The sequence below is a fragment of the Hyla sarda genome, chromosome 6 (genome assembly GCF_029499605.1).
Source record: "Hyla sarda isolate aHylSar1 chromosome 6, aHylSar1.hap1, whole genome shotgun sequence".
Lineage (NCBI taxonomy): Eukaryota > Metazoa > Chordata > Amphibia > Anura > Hylidae > Hyla > Hyla sarda.
The window spans coordinates 46,641,527-46,660,531 of NC_079194.1; the positions used below are offsets into that span (position 1 = coordinate 46,641,527).

The window sequence follows — 19,005 nt, forward strand, 5'->3', positions numbered from 1 at the left end:
ATAACACACACCATACATACATAACACACACCATACATACATAATACACACATCATACATACATAATACACACATCATACATACATAATACACACCATACATACATAATACACACCATACATACATAACACACACCATACATACATAACACACACCATACATACATACATAATACACACCATACATACATAACACACACCATACATACATAATACACACCATACATACATAATACACACCATACATACATAATACACACCATACATACATAACACACACCATACATACATACATAACACACACCATACATACATAACACACACCATACATACATAACACACACCATACATACATAATACACACCATACATAAATAATACACACCATACATACATAATACACATCATACATACATAACACACACCATACATACATACATAACACACACCATACATACATAACACACACCATACATACATAATACACACATCATACATACATAATACACACCATACATACATAATACACACACCATACATACATAATACACACCATACATACATAATACACACCATACATACATAATAAACACATCATAAATACATAATACACATCATACATACATAATACACACATCATACATAGATAACACACACAATACATACATAACACACACCATACATACATACATAACACACACCATACATACATAACACACACCATACATACATAACACACACCATACATACATAACACACACCATACATACATACATAACACACACCATACATACATAATTCACACCATACATACATAACACACACCATACATACATAACACACACCATACATACATAATACACACACAATACATACATAATACACACACCATACATACATAATACACACATCATACATACATACATACATACATAATACACACCATACATACATAACACACACCCTACATACATACATAACACACGCCATACATACATAACACACACCATACATACATACATAACACACACCATACATACATAATACACACCATACATACATAATACACACCATACATACATAATACACATCATACATACATAATACACACCATACATACATAATACACACACCATACATACATAATACACACATCATACATGCATACATACATAATACACACCATACATACATAACACACACCATACATACATACATAACACACAACATACATACATAACACACACCATACATACATAACACACACCATACATACATAATACACACCATGCATACATAATACACACCATACATACATAATACACACCATACATACATACATAATACACACCATACATACATAATACACACCATACATACATAATACACACCATACATACATAATACACACCATACATACATACATAACACACACCATACATACATACATACATAACACACATCATACATACATAACACACACCATACCTACATAATACACACCATACATATTACACACATCATACATACATAATACACACCATACATACATAATACACACCATACATACCACACACCATACATACATAATATACATCATACATACATTATACACACCATACATACATAACACACAACATACATACATAATACACACCATACATACATAACACACACCATACATACATAACACACACCATACATACATAACACACACCATACATACATAATACACACCATACATACATAACACACACCATACATACATAACACACACCATACATACATAATACACACCATACATACATAATACACACCATACATACATAACACACACCATACACACATAACACACACCATACATACATAACACACACCATACATACATAATACACACCATACATACATAACACACACCATACATACATAATACACACCATACATACATAATACACACACCATACATAATACACACATCATACATACATAATACACACATCATACATACATAATACACACCATACATACATATCACACACCATACATACATAATACACACATCATACATACATAATACACACCATACATACATAATACACACCATACATACATAATACACACCATACATACATAACACACACCATACATACATAATACACACCATACATACATAACACACACCATACATACATAACACACACCATACATACATAACACACACCATACATAATACACACATCATACATACATAATACACACATCATACATACATAACACACACCATACATACATAATATACACCATACATACATTATACACCATACATACATAATACACACCATACATACATAACACACATCATACATACATAATACACACCATACATACATAACACACACCATACATACATAATTCACACCATACATACATAACACACACACATACATACATAACACACACCATACATACATAACACACACCATACATACATACATAACACACATCATACATACATAATACACACTATACATACATAACACACACCATACATACATAACACACACCCATACATACATAACACACACCATACATACATAACACACACCATACATACATAATACACACATCATACATACATAATACACACCATACATACATAACACACACCATACATACATAACACACACCATACATACATAACACACACCATACATACATAATACACACATCATACATACATAATACACACATCATACATACATAATACACACCATACATACATAATACACACCATACATGCCACACACCATACATACATAATATACACCATACATACATTATACACACCATACATACATAATACACACCATACATACATAACACACATCATACATACATAATACACACCATACATACATAACACACACCATACATACATAACACACACCATACATACATAACACACACCATACATACATAATACACACATCATACATACATAATACACACATCATACATACATAATACACACCATACATACATAACACACACCATACATACATAACACACACCATACATACATAATACACACCATACATACATAACACACACCATACATACATAACACACACCATACATACATACATAATACACACCATACATACATACATACATAACACACATCATACATACATAATACACACTATACATACATAACACACACCATACATACATAACACACACCATACATACATAACACACACCATACATACATAATACACACATCATACATACATAATACACACATCATACATACATAATACACACCATACATACATAATACACACCATACATACATAACACACACCATACATACATAACACTCACCATACATACATACATAATACACACCATACATACATAACACACACCATACATACATAATACACACCATACATACATAATACACACCATACATACATAATACACACCATACATACATAACACACACCATACATACATACATAACACACACCATACATACATAACACACACCATACATACATAACACACACCATACATACATAATACACACCATACATACATAATACACACCATACATACATAATACACATCATACATACATAACACACACCATACATACATACATAACACACACCATACATACATAACACACACCATACATACATAATACACACATCATACATACATAATACACACCATACATACATAATACACACATCATACATACATAATACACACCATACATACATAATACACACCATACATACATAATAAACACATCATAAATACATAATACACATCATACATACATAATACACACATCATACATATATAACACACACCATACATACATAACACACACCATACATACATAACACACACCATACATACATAACACACACCATACATACATACATACATACATACATAACACACACCATACATACATAATACACACCATACATACATAACACACACCATACATAACACACACCATACATACATAACACACACCATACATACATAATACACACACCATACATACATAATACACACACCATACATACATAATACACACATCATACATACATACATACATACATAATACACACCATACATACATAACACACACCATACATACATACATAACACACACCATACATACATAACACACACCATACATACATAACACACACCATACATACATAATACACACCATACATACATAATACACACCATACATACATAATACACATCATACATACATAATACACACCATACATACATAATACACACACCATACATACATACATAATACACACATCATACATACATACATACATAATACACACCATACATACATAACACACACCATACATACATACATAACACACACCATACATACATAACACACACCATACATACATAATACACACCATACATACATACATAACACACATCATACATACATAACACACACCATACATACATAATACACACCATACATACATACATACATAACACACAACATACATACATAACACACACCATACATACATAACACACACCATACATACATAACACACACCATACATAATACACACCATACATACATAATACACATCATACATAATACACACCATACATACATAATACACACCATACATACATAATACACACCATACATACATAACACACACCATACATACATAACACACACCATACATACATAATACACACCATACATACATAACACACATCATACATACATAATACACACCATACATACATACATACATAATACACACCATACATACATAATACACACCATACATACATAATACACACCATACATACATACATACATACATACATAACACACACCATACATACATACATAACACACATCATACATACATAACACACACCATACATACATAACACACACCATACATAATACACACCATACATACATACATAATACACACCATACATACATAATACACACCATACATACATAATACATACCATACATACATAATACACACCATACATACATACATACATAACACACACCATACATACATACATACATAACACACATCATACATACATAACACACACCATACATACATAACACACACCATACATACATACATACATAACACACACCATACATACATAACACACACCATACATACATAACACACACCATACATACATAACACACACCATACATACATAACACACACCATACATACATAACACACACCATACATACATAACACACACCATACATACATAACACACACCATACATACATAATACACACATCATACATACATAATACACACATCATACATACATAATACACACCATACATACATAATACACACCATACATGCCACACACCATACATACATAATATACACCATACATACATTATACACACTATACATACATAATACACACCATACATACATAACACACATCATACATACATAATACACACCATACATACATAACACACACCATACATACATAACACACACCATACATACATAACACACCATACATACATAACACACACATCATACATACATAATACACACATCATACATACATAATACACACCATACATACATAACACACACCATACATACATAACACACACCATACATACATAATACACACCATACATACATAACACACACCATACATACATAATACACACCATACATACATACATAACACACATCATACATACATAATACACACTATACATACATAACACACACCATACATACATAACACACACCATACATACATAACACACACCATACATACATAATACACACATCATACATACATAATACACACCATACATACATAATACACACCATACATACATAACACACACCATACATACATAACACACACCATACATACATACATAATACACACCATACATACATAATACACACCATACATACATAATACACACCATACATACATAATACACATCATACATACATAACACACACCATACATACATACATAACACACACCATACATACATAACACACACCATACATACATAACACACACCATACATACATAATACACACCATACATACATAATACACACCATACATACATAATACACATCATACATACATAACACACACCATACATACATACATAACACACACCATACATACATAACACACACCATACATACATAATACACACATCATACATACATAATACACACCATACATACATAATACACACATCATACATACATAATACACACCATACATACATAATACACACCATACATACATAATAAACACATCATAAATACATAATACACATCATACATACATAATACACACATCATACATATATAACACACACCATACATACATAACACACACCATACATACATACATAACACACACCATACATACATAACACACACCATACATACATAACACACACCATACATACATACATAACACACACCATACATACATAATACACACCATACATACATAACACACACCATACATACATAACACACACCATACATACATAACACACACCATACATACATAATACACACACCATACATACATAATACACACACCATACATACATAATACACACATCATACATACATACATACATAATACACACCATACATACATAACACACACCATACATACATAACACACACCATACATACATAACACACACCATACATACATAATACACACCATACATACATAATACACATCATACATACATAATACACACCATACATACATAATACACACACCATACATACATAATACACACATCATACATACATACATAATACACACCATACATACATAACACACACCATACATACATACATAACACACAACATACATACATAACACACACCATACATACATAACACACACCATACATACATAACACACACCATACATACATAATACACACCATACATACATAATACACACCATACATACATACATAATACACACCATACATACATAACACACACCATACATACATACATAACACACAACATACATACATAACACACACCATACATACATAACACACACCATACATACATAACACACACCATACATACATAATACACACCATACATACATAATACACACCATACATACATACATAATACACACCATACATACATAATACACACCATACATACATAATACACACCATACATACATAATACACACCATACATACATACATACATAACACACACCATACATACATACATACATAACACACATCATACATACATAACACACACCATACATACATAACACACACCATACATACATAACACACACCATACATACATAATACACACCATACATACATAACACACACCATACATACATAATACACACCATACATACATAATACACACACCATACATAATACACACATCATACATACATAATACACACATCATACATACATAATACACACCATACATACATAACACACACCATACATACATAATACACACATCATACATACATAATACACACCATACATACATAATACACACCATACATACATAATACACACCATACATACATAACACACACCATACATACATAATACACACCATACATACATAACACACACCATACATACATAACACACACCATACATACATAACACACACCATACATACATAATACACACATCATACATACATAATACATACATCATACATACATAACACACACCATACATACATAATATACACCATACATACATTATACACACCATACATACATAATACACACCATACATACATAACACACATCATACATACATAATACACACATCATACATACATAACACACACCATACATACATAATTCACACCATACATACATAACACACACCATACATACATAACACACACCATACATACATAACACACACCATACATACATAACACACACCATACATACATACATAACACACATCATACATACATAATACACACTATACATACATAACACACACCATACATACATAACACACACCATACATACATAACACACACCATACATACATAATACACACATCATACATACATAATACACACATCATACATACATAACACACACCATACATACATAACACACACCATACATTAGGGGTGTGAATCGCCAAGAATTTGGCAATTCGATTCGAATCGCGATACCAGTGTGGCGATTCGATATATCGCGATATATCGCGATACCGTCTAGGTGACGATACATCGCGATATATCGCCCACCTGGGAGCATTCATAGATCCCAATAGACGCCGCTGTCAGCTTTGACAGCGGCGATCTAGTACTCCGGTGCTGCAAAATAAAATAAAACACACTTTATCTTACCTGCCAACGAGCCCCCGGAGCTCCGGTACAGGTGTTCGGTCCCCGGGCTGTATTCTTCCTACTTCCTGTTAGTCCGGCACGTCACATGGAGCTTCAGCCTATCACCAGCGGAGGTGGGACATCGCTGCGGCTGGTGATAGGCTGAAGCTCCATGTGACGTGCCGGACTAACAGGAAGTAAGAAGAATACAGCCCGGGGACCGAACACCTGTACCGGAGCTCCGCGGGCTCGTTGGCAGGTAAGAAAAGTGCGTTTTATTAAAAATTCCACATCCCTAAAAGAATCGATTCAAAAATATTTTGAATCGATTCTGTATCGGCAAATGAAAAATCGCGATTATCGCGAGAATCGATTTTTTCTTACATCCCTACCATACATACATAACACACACCATACATACATAATACACACATCATACATACATAATACACACATCATACATACATAATACACACATCATACATACATAATACACACCATACATACATAATACACACCATACATGCCACACACCATACATACATAATATACACCATACATACATTATACACACCATACATACATAATACACACCATACATACATAACACACATCATACATACATAATACACACCATACATACATAACACACACCATACATACATAATTCACACCATACATACATAACACACACCATACATACATAACACACACCATACATACATAACACACACCATACATACATACATAACACACATCATACATACATAATACACACATCATACATACATAATACACACCATACATACATAACACACACCATACATACATAACACACACCATACATACATAACACACACCATACATACATAATACACACCATACATACATAACACACACCATACATACATACATAATACACACCATACATACATACATAACACACATCATACATACATAATACACACTATACATACATAACACACACCATACATACATAACACACACCATACATACATAACACACACCATACATACATAATACACACATCATACATACATAATACACACATCATACATACATAATACACACCATACATACATAATACACACCATACATACATAACACACACCATACATACATAACACACACCATACATACATACATACATAATACACACCATACATACATAACACACACCATACATACATAATACACACCATACATACATAATACACACCATACATACATAATACACATCATACATACATAACACACACCATACATACATACATAACACACACCATACATACATAACACACACCATACATACATAACACACACCATACATACATAATACACACCATACATACATAATACACACCATACATACATAATACACATCATACATACATAACACACACCATACATACATACATAACACACACCATACATACATAACACACACCATACATACATAACACACACCATACATACATAACACACACCATACATACATAATACACACATCATACATACATAATACACACCATACATACATAATACACACATCATACATACATAATACACACCATACATACATAATACACACCATACATACATAATAAACACATCATAAATACATAATACACATCATACATACATAATACACACATCATACATAGATAACACACACCATACATACATAACACACACCATACATACATACATAACACACACCATACATACATAACACACACCATACATACATAACACACACCATACATACATACATACATACATACATAACACACACCATACATACATAATACACACCATACATACATAACACACACCATACATACATAACACACACCATACATACATAATACACACACCATACATACATAATACACACACCATACATACATATACACACATCATACATACATACATACATAATACACACCATACATACATAACACACACCATACATACATACATAACACACACCATACATACATAACACACACCATACATACATAACACACACCATACATACATAATACACACCATACATACATAATACACACCATACATACATAATACACATCATACATACATAATACACACCATACATACATAATACACACACCATACATACATAATTCACACATCATACATACATACATAATACACACCATACATACATAACACACACCATACATACATACATAACACACACCATACATACATAACACACACCATACATACATAATACACACCATACATACATACATACATAACACACAACATACATACATAACACACACCATACATACATAACACACACCATACATACATAACACACACCATACATAATACACACCATACATACATAATACACATCATACATAATACACACCATACATACATAATACACACCATACATACATAATACACACCATACATACATAATACACACCATACATACATACATAATACACACCATACATACATAATACACACCATACATACATAATACACACCATACATACATACATACATAACACACACCATACATACATACATACATAACACACATCATATATACATAACACACACCATACATACATAACACACACCATACATAATACACACCATACATACATACATACATAATACACACCATACATACATAATACACACCATACATACATAACACACATCATACATACATAACACACACCATACATACATAACACACACCATACATAACACACACCATACATACATAATACACACCATACATATTACACACATCATACATACATAATACACACCATACATACATAATACACACATCATACATACATAATACACACCATACATACATAATACACACCATACATACATAATAAACACATCATAAATACATAATACACATCATACATACATAATACACACATCATACATAGATAACACACACCATACATACATAACACACACCATACATACATACATAACACACACCATACATACATAACACACACCATACATACATAACACACACCATACATACATACATACATACATAACACACACCATACATACATAATACACACCATACATACATAACACACACCATACATAACACACACCATACATACATAATACACACACCATACATACATAATACACACATCATACATACATACATACATACATAATACACACCATACATACATAACACACACCATACATACATACATAACACACACCATACATACATAACACACACCATACATACATAACACACACCATACATACATAATACACACCATACATACATAATACACACCATACATACATAATACACATCATACATACATAATACACACCATACATACATAATACACACACCATACATACATAATACACAAATCATACATACATACATACATACATACATAATACACACCATACATACATAACACACACCATACATACATACATAACACACACCATACATACATAACACACACCATACATACATAATACACACCATACATACATACATAACACACATCATACATACATAACACACACCATACATACATAATACACACCATACATACATACATACATAACACACAACATACATACATAACACACACCATACATACATAACACACACCATACATACATAACACACACCATACATAATACACACCATACATACATAATACACATCATACATAATACACACCATACATACATAATACACACCATACATACATAATACACACCATACATACATAATACACACCATACATACATAACACACACCATACATACATAACACACACCATACATACATAATACACACCATACATACATAACACACATCATACATACATAATACACACCATACATACATAACACACACCATACATACATAACACACACCATACATACATAATACACACCATACATACATAATACACACCATACATACATAATACACACCATACATACATACATACATACATAACACACACCATACATACATACATACATACATACATAACACACATCATACATACATAACACACACCATACATACATAACACACACCATACATAACACACACCATACATACATACATACATAACACACACCATACATACATAACACACACCATACATACATAACACACACCATACATACATAACACACACCATACATACATAATACACACCATACATACATAACACACACCATACATACATAACACACACCATACATACATAACACACACCATACATACATAACACACACCATACATAACACACACCATACATACATAACACACACCATACATAACACACACCATACATACATAATACACACCATACATATTACACACACCATACATACATACATACATAACACACACCATACATACATAACACACACCATACATACATAACACACACCATACATACATAACACACACCATACATACATAATACACACCATACATACATAACACACACCATACATACATACATAACACACACCATACATACATAACACACACCATACATACATAACACACACCATACATACATAACACACACCATACATACATAACACACACCATACATAACACACACCATACATACATAACACACACCATACATACATAACACACACCATACATACATAACACACACCATACATAACACACACCATACATACATAACACACACCATACATACATAATACACACCATACATACATAACACACACCATACATAACACACACCATACATACATAACACACACCATACATACATAATACACACCATACATACATAACACACACCATACATACATAACACACACCATACATACATAACACACACCATACATACATAACACACACCATACATAACACACACCATACATACATAACACACACCATACATACATAACACACACCATACATACATAACACACACCATACATACATAACACACACCATACATAACACACACCATACATACATAATACACACCATACATATTACACACACCATACATACATACATACATAACACACACCATACATACATAACACACACCATACATACATAACACACACCATACATACATAACACACACCATACATACATAATACACACCATACATACATAACACACACCATACATACATAACACACACCATACATACATAACACACACCATACATACATAACACACACCATACATAACACACACCATACATACATAACACACACCATACATACATAACACACACCATACATACATAACACACACACTATACATAATACACACCATACATACATCCCACCCCCCTCCCGTCCTCGGTCGCCTTACCCCCAGTCTGTGCACTTTTCTCACCTGAGGCAGCCATGTTGGGGTCAGAGGCCGGGCGCGTCCACTCCCGTCTGCTGCAAACTTTGCACCATCGCCCACTTCTTCCTCATGCCGAGGAATGGACACCCGGCGCCAGGATCATCCCAGGAATGGAAGGAGACGTGCGCAACTGCGGGGCAACCCCTGCGCCTACCGTTAGCGCAGCAGTGTGCGCGGCCGGGGAAGGGGGAGGAGCAGCCCGGAGGTGATAGAGCGGCCCGGAGGACGGGGGAATAGAGCAAGCGGAGGGGATAGAGCGGCCGGAGGCCTGGGGGGAATAGAGCGGCCGGAGGACGGGGGAATAGAGCGAGCGGAGGGGATAGAGCGGCCGGAGGATTGGGGGGATAGAGCGGCCTGAGGAAGGGGGGCATAGGGCGGCCGGAGGACTGGGCCGGAGCCGCAAGTTAAAATAAATAAATACATTTTTAGACATTCCGGCCGGCCAACCAGTGTGCCCTGAAATGTATCCATGGCGACCTATGGCCGCGTGCTCACAGAGGGGGCTCGGCGTGCCATAGGTTCGCCATCACTGCCCTATTAGATATGATTTCAGCCGATTTGAGCTTCCGAAATCGTATCCGTGTGTGGAGCTGATCTTTGTCACGATCTGGCCATTTTCTCAGTGCATCGGAAGCTCAGATCATCATGTGAACCCAGCCTTAGTTCACACTGTATAACATTTAGCAATGTATCTTATGTGCTCATTTTTGTCCAAAATCGGCCCCAAAAAACTGTAAAATGTCAGGAAATTTTATTTTCTTAGACAAAAAAATTAATAAATGGGAACTTACCCCTAAAGGGGTACTCTGCCGCTAGGCATCTTATCCCTTATCTAAAGGATAGAAGGTGAGATGTCGGATCGCAGGGGTCCTTTTGCCGGATGTTCTGAACAAATGTTGCTTCCGGCAGCAGTGGTCGTGATGTCGCGCCATGCCTCCTCCATACATGTTCCCTCCCATAGACCTGAATGAAGGGGGTGAGGTGTGATGTCATGACCGCCACCGGAACCTGGCATCTTGTTCAGAACGCCAGGTGCTGCACGGAGATGGGGATCCCGCCACTGGGATAGGGGATAAGATGCCTAGCGGTGGGGTACCCCTTTAAGCAGGGTTTAGAAACCTATAAATTTGAGTCATACTTGTCACTACCAAATTGCAATGGGCATACGGATAAGACAAGTGTGGCCAAGGATATTTTAGAACAGGCTGTAAGTGGGTTTTATGTAAATACATTTTTAAGGCCTTTATATATAGGAGCCTTTACTATGATTAAGTAGCTTAGGGTGTGCTGTCTAAACTTTTTTTGATATGTGGGTTTATAGTTGGTCAAAGTGAGGGGGTCAGCTGGTGCTCAAATTCAAATGAGAACAGTCCATAAATAACGCAATCCAAAAAGATAACGAAAAAATGGAGTACTCGCCACTATAGAAGCTTAAGTTTTGTTCAGACTTATGAATAAAGTCTGAGCAGGACTAAAAGGGGTACTCCACCCCTAGACATCTTATCGGGATAATCCCCTGATTGCGGGGGTTCTGCCTCTGGGGACCCCTGCGATCTCTGCTGTGACACCCCAGACATTTGGTGCCGGATGACTGGCGATGCAGGCCGGAGGCTTGAGACGTCATGGCCACTCCCCCTCCCATAGACTTGCATTGAGGGGGCATGGCCATGAAGTCTTAAGCCTCCGGCGCTGCACCGGATCCTCTAAACAAATGCCAGGTGCAGCAGGGAGATCATGTGGGTCTCCAGTGGCGGGACCCCCGCGATCAGACATCTTAGGCTGGGTCCACACTACGTTTTGTCCCATACGGGAGCGCATACGGCAGGAGGGAGCTAAAAGCTCGCGCTCCCGTATGTGACCGTATGCGTTCCCGTATGCCATTCACTTCAATGAGCCGACCGGAGTGAAACGTTCGGTCCGGTCGGCTCATTTTTGTGCCGTATGCGCTTTTACAACCGGACCTAAAACCGTGGTTGACCACAGTTTTAGGTCCGGTTGTAAAAGCGCATACGGCGCAAAAATGAGCCGACCGGACCGAACTTTCACTCCGGTCGGCTCATTGAAGTGAATGGCATACGGGAGCGCATACGGTCACATACGGGAGCGCGAGGTTTTAGCTCCCTCCTGCCGTATGCGCTCCCGTATGGGACAAAACGTAGTGTGGACCCAGCCTTATCCCCCTATCCTTTGGATAGGGGATAAGATGTCTAGGGGAGGAGTACCCCTTTAAGCTTCTACAGGGGTGAGTGCTTTATTTTTTCGTTATCTTTTTGGATTGTGTTATTTATGGACTGTTCTCATTTGAATGTGAACACCACCTTTCTGTAGAATGGGGGTTTCCTGAATTTAGGTAAAGGCCGGATTATGCAGTGCGGAGTCATTTCTCACAAATCCATGAAAAACATAAGCACTTAATATCATGTACTATAAACAGGGAAACAAGGACACAGGACAGCAGGGGGAAAGACTAACACCGGTGCGACACTGTTTTGCGCATGTTTGTGCTTTTTCATGCCCATGGTTACGTCCTGGTCTGGGGATTGTTTAAATACAATAGGTAGGAAGTGCAAGTTGCTATGGCAACCTAAATACACAATACATATTATTTAAAAACATACGTTATGGGTGTTATTCTTTAATGTCTAGCATTATGTTATATTGTGTATTTAACTTGCACTTCCTACTTATTGTATTTGAACAAACACCGGACTATGACATAACCACAAGCTTGAGAGAGCATGGTTTTGCCCCTGTGTTAGTTTCTCAATTTGTCTCTCATCCTGCCATCCTGTGTCCTCGTTTCCTGCTTTGTCTGGCAGCCATATGAATAAAGTCTGAACAGGACTCAAGATTCTACAGTGATGAGTGGTCGATTTTTTTTTAAAGTTATCTTTTGGGATTGCAGGATTTTTTACATACTTTAATATTTTGGCAAGTGGGGAAGCTGTTCCAGGGGGTCTACCTACTCTTCCCAACACACCTATCTACCTTCTGTACTGTATGGGACAAAAAGGGGGCTGTTTGGGGCACTACAAGTGCTAAGAAAGTGCAGAGCCTAATGGGGGAGATTTATCAAAACCTGTCCAGAGGAAAAGTTGCCCACTGCAAAAGTTGCCCAAATTTTATTTTTGAAAAGGCCTCTGAAAAATGAAAGAAGCAATCTGGTTGCTATGGGCAACTGGACAACTTTTCCTCTGAACAGGTTTTGATCTCCCATATGTTTCTCTGGTAGGTTCATGTCGAAGAAATTGTCATAATGATCTGGGCCAAATAAGGAAGAAAAGTGAATGACTCCAATAAGATCGGACTTCACCTGATGTTACTGCACTGTAATCACTTATAGCGTATGTTGTGAGTATAGGAGGTCCTTATAGGAGGTCCTTCTACACTTAGTTGACAGGCTGACATTATTGCTGTAAGAGGTATTCCCAAATTTCAAGACTTATCCCCTATGAACAGGATAGGAGATAACTAGGGGATCTGGTGGTGTGGGGGCTGACTGTGAGGACCTCATCGCAGGATCTAGGGGGTTTAACATTTGGGATTGAAGGTTTTTCTGGAGCATGGCATTCAGGAGGTGACTAACCTCATGTATGTGCTGGGCTGTTCCACAGAAAAAAGGTATCTGGACCTGCTGGTGGTCACCAAAAAGACACGTGGACAGTCACCTGCACTCAGCAATAAAACTAAATTTAGATATTTTTATAGCATCAAAACACTGTATTAGCTTCATATATTTATAATCCACACAGAACTGCGCTAACAAGGTATTTGAAGTATGCCCTTTGAGTCTGTGCTTCCTGATTCTTGTAGTCCGGGTGTTTGCTGCACCCTTGCTCTTTGTGTGTTTCCAGGCTTTGCTCAGTTTTGTTTCTCTCTGGCTCCTAGAGCCTTTTGAGAGCTCATGAAAAAGGTCTAAGGAAAGATGATGGCCACTTTGATTTCAATGAGGTCCAGTATCTTGGAGACTTGTCAAAACCTGTGCAGAGAAGAAGTTGCCTATAGCTACCAATCAGATTGCTGCTTTCACTTTGCAGAGGCCTTGTTACAAATGAATAGGAGATATAGGAGAAAAAATTATAGAAATGGCGCTTTATAGTGCTGGTTATCTGCGGTATTTGCAGAGAGTCAAACAGAAAGGTAAAGGACCTGCTCACCATTAAAGGTTGCGCTATATTACAGGCACAACACTGATAATCGCTTTGGGCAGGTGGCTGGTGTGTTGGGAGTAGCTGGCTGTCGGTCCCGTTGAGGATGGTGAAGAATTCAGGAGTACTGATGTGGGAGGTGGAAATCCCGGCAGGGGTTTCCTTTTCCTAACAGTGAAGATCCGACTGCGGCACTGTAGCGCTACACAGGCGTGGTGACACTGTAGTCGAGTGTAAAGTAGTAGTAGTTTTTATTAGTAATCATAAAAAGTGACCTACAGGGATGGACTACGCTTTTCGGAGAGGCTCCCTCCTTCCTCAGGTCCAGGTTATTTACATGTTTCGGAGGGGCTTCCTCAGGTCCAGGTTACAGTGATAGGTAAAGCATCTTGACCTGAGGAACGAGGGAGCCCCTCCGAAACGTGTAGTCCATCCCTGTATGTCGCCTTGTTACAAATGAAAGGAGAGATCTGATTGGTTGCTGTGGGCAACTGGATAACTTTTCCTCTGCACAGGTTTTGATGAATCTCCCCTCAGTCTCCGGGAACCTGGCTGTGCACTATGCAGCAATGCCAAGTGTAAATTTGTTCACAGAGCTTATTACCACCCACGCTCTTCTGGATTTTGATTACTTGGTAACTGTTGGTGCCCACAAGATCTCTAAATGCTGTCTCCTGCTTGACCACTTCTTTAACATTAACACTTGTTATGCTCAAACCCTAACTGGCTACATGTGATCATTGCCTCTATGAAATGGTGAATTCACTTGGGCCGGTGCTGAGACCCACACTGAAAAAATAACATATTCACACATGTAATTCACTGAATCAGACCAATGTACATTGAGAAAAAGTCATATAGACTTTCACTGTGTCTAAGGGATGCAGCGCTCAGGTGACTGCTTTTGTCACTTCATT

The 19,005-nt window shown here is 36.4% G+C and overlaps 1 protein-coding gene across 7 annotated transcripts in view; it reads left to right on the top strand.

Annotated features, from left to right (window-relative positions):
- Positions 1-19,005, top strand: part of LOC130275534 (DNA-directed RNA polymerase II subunit RPB1-like) — a 119,167-nt gene that overhangs the window by 97,432 nt on the left and 2,730 nt on the right. Inside the window, exons 1-2 of one of the 7 annotated variants that reach the window (XR_008844819.1) lie at positions 14,163-15,147; positions 17,173-17,284. The exons of 3 other annotated variants lie outside the window; for them this stretch is intronic. The gene's annotated coding sequence lies outside the window, so the exon portion shown is untranslated. 3 more of the 7 variants (XR_008844818.1, XR_008844821.1, XR_008844820.1) reach the window with 3 other exon arrangements.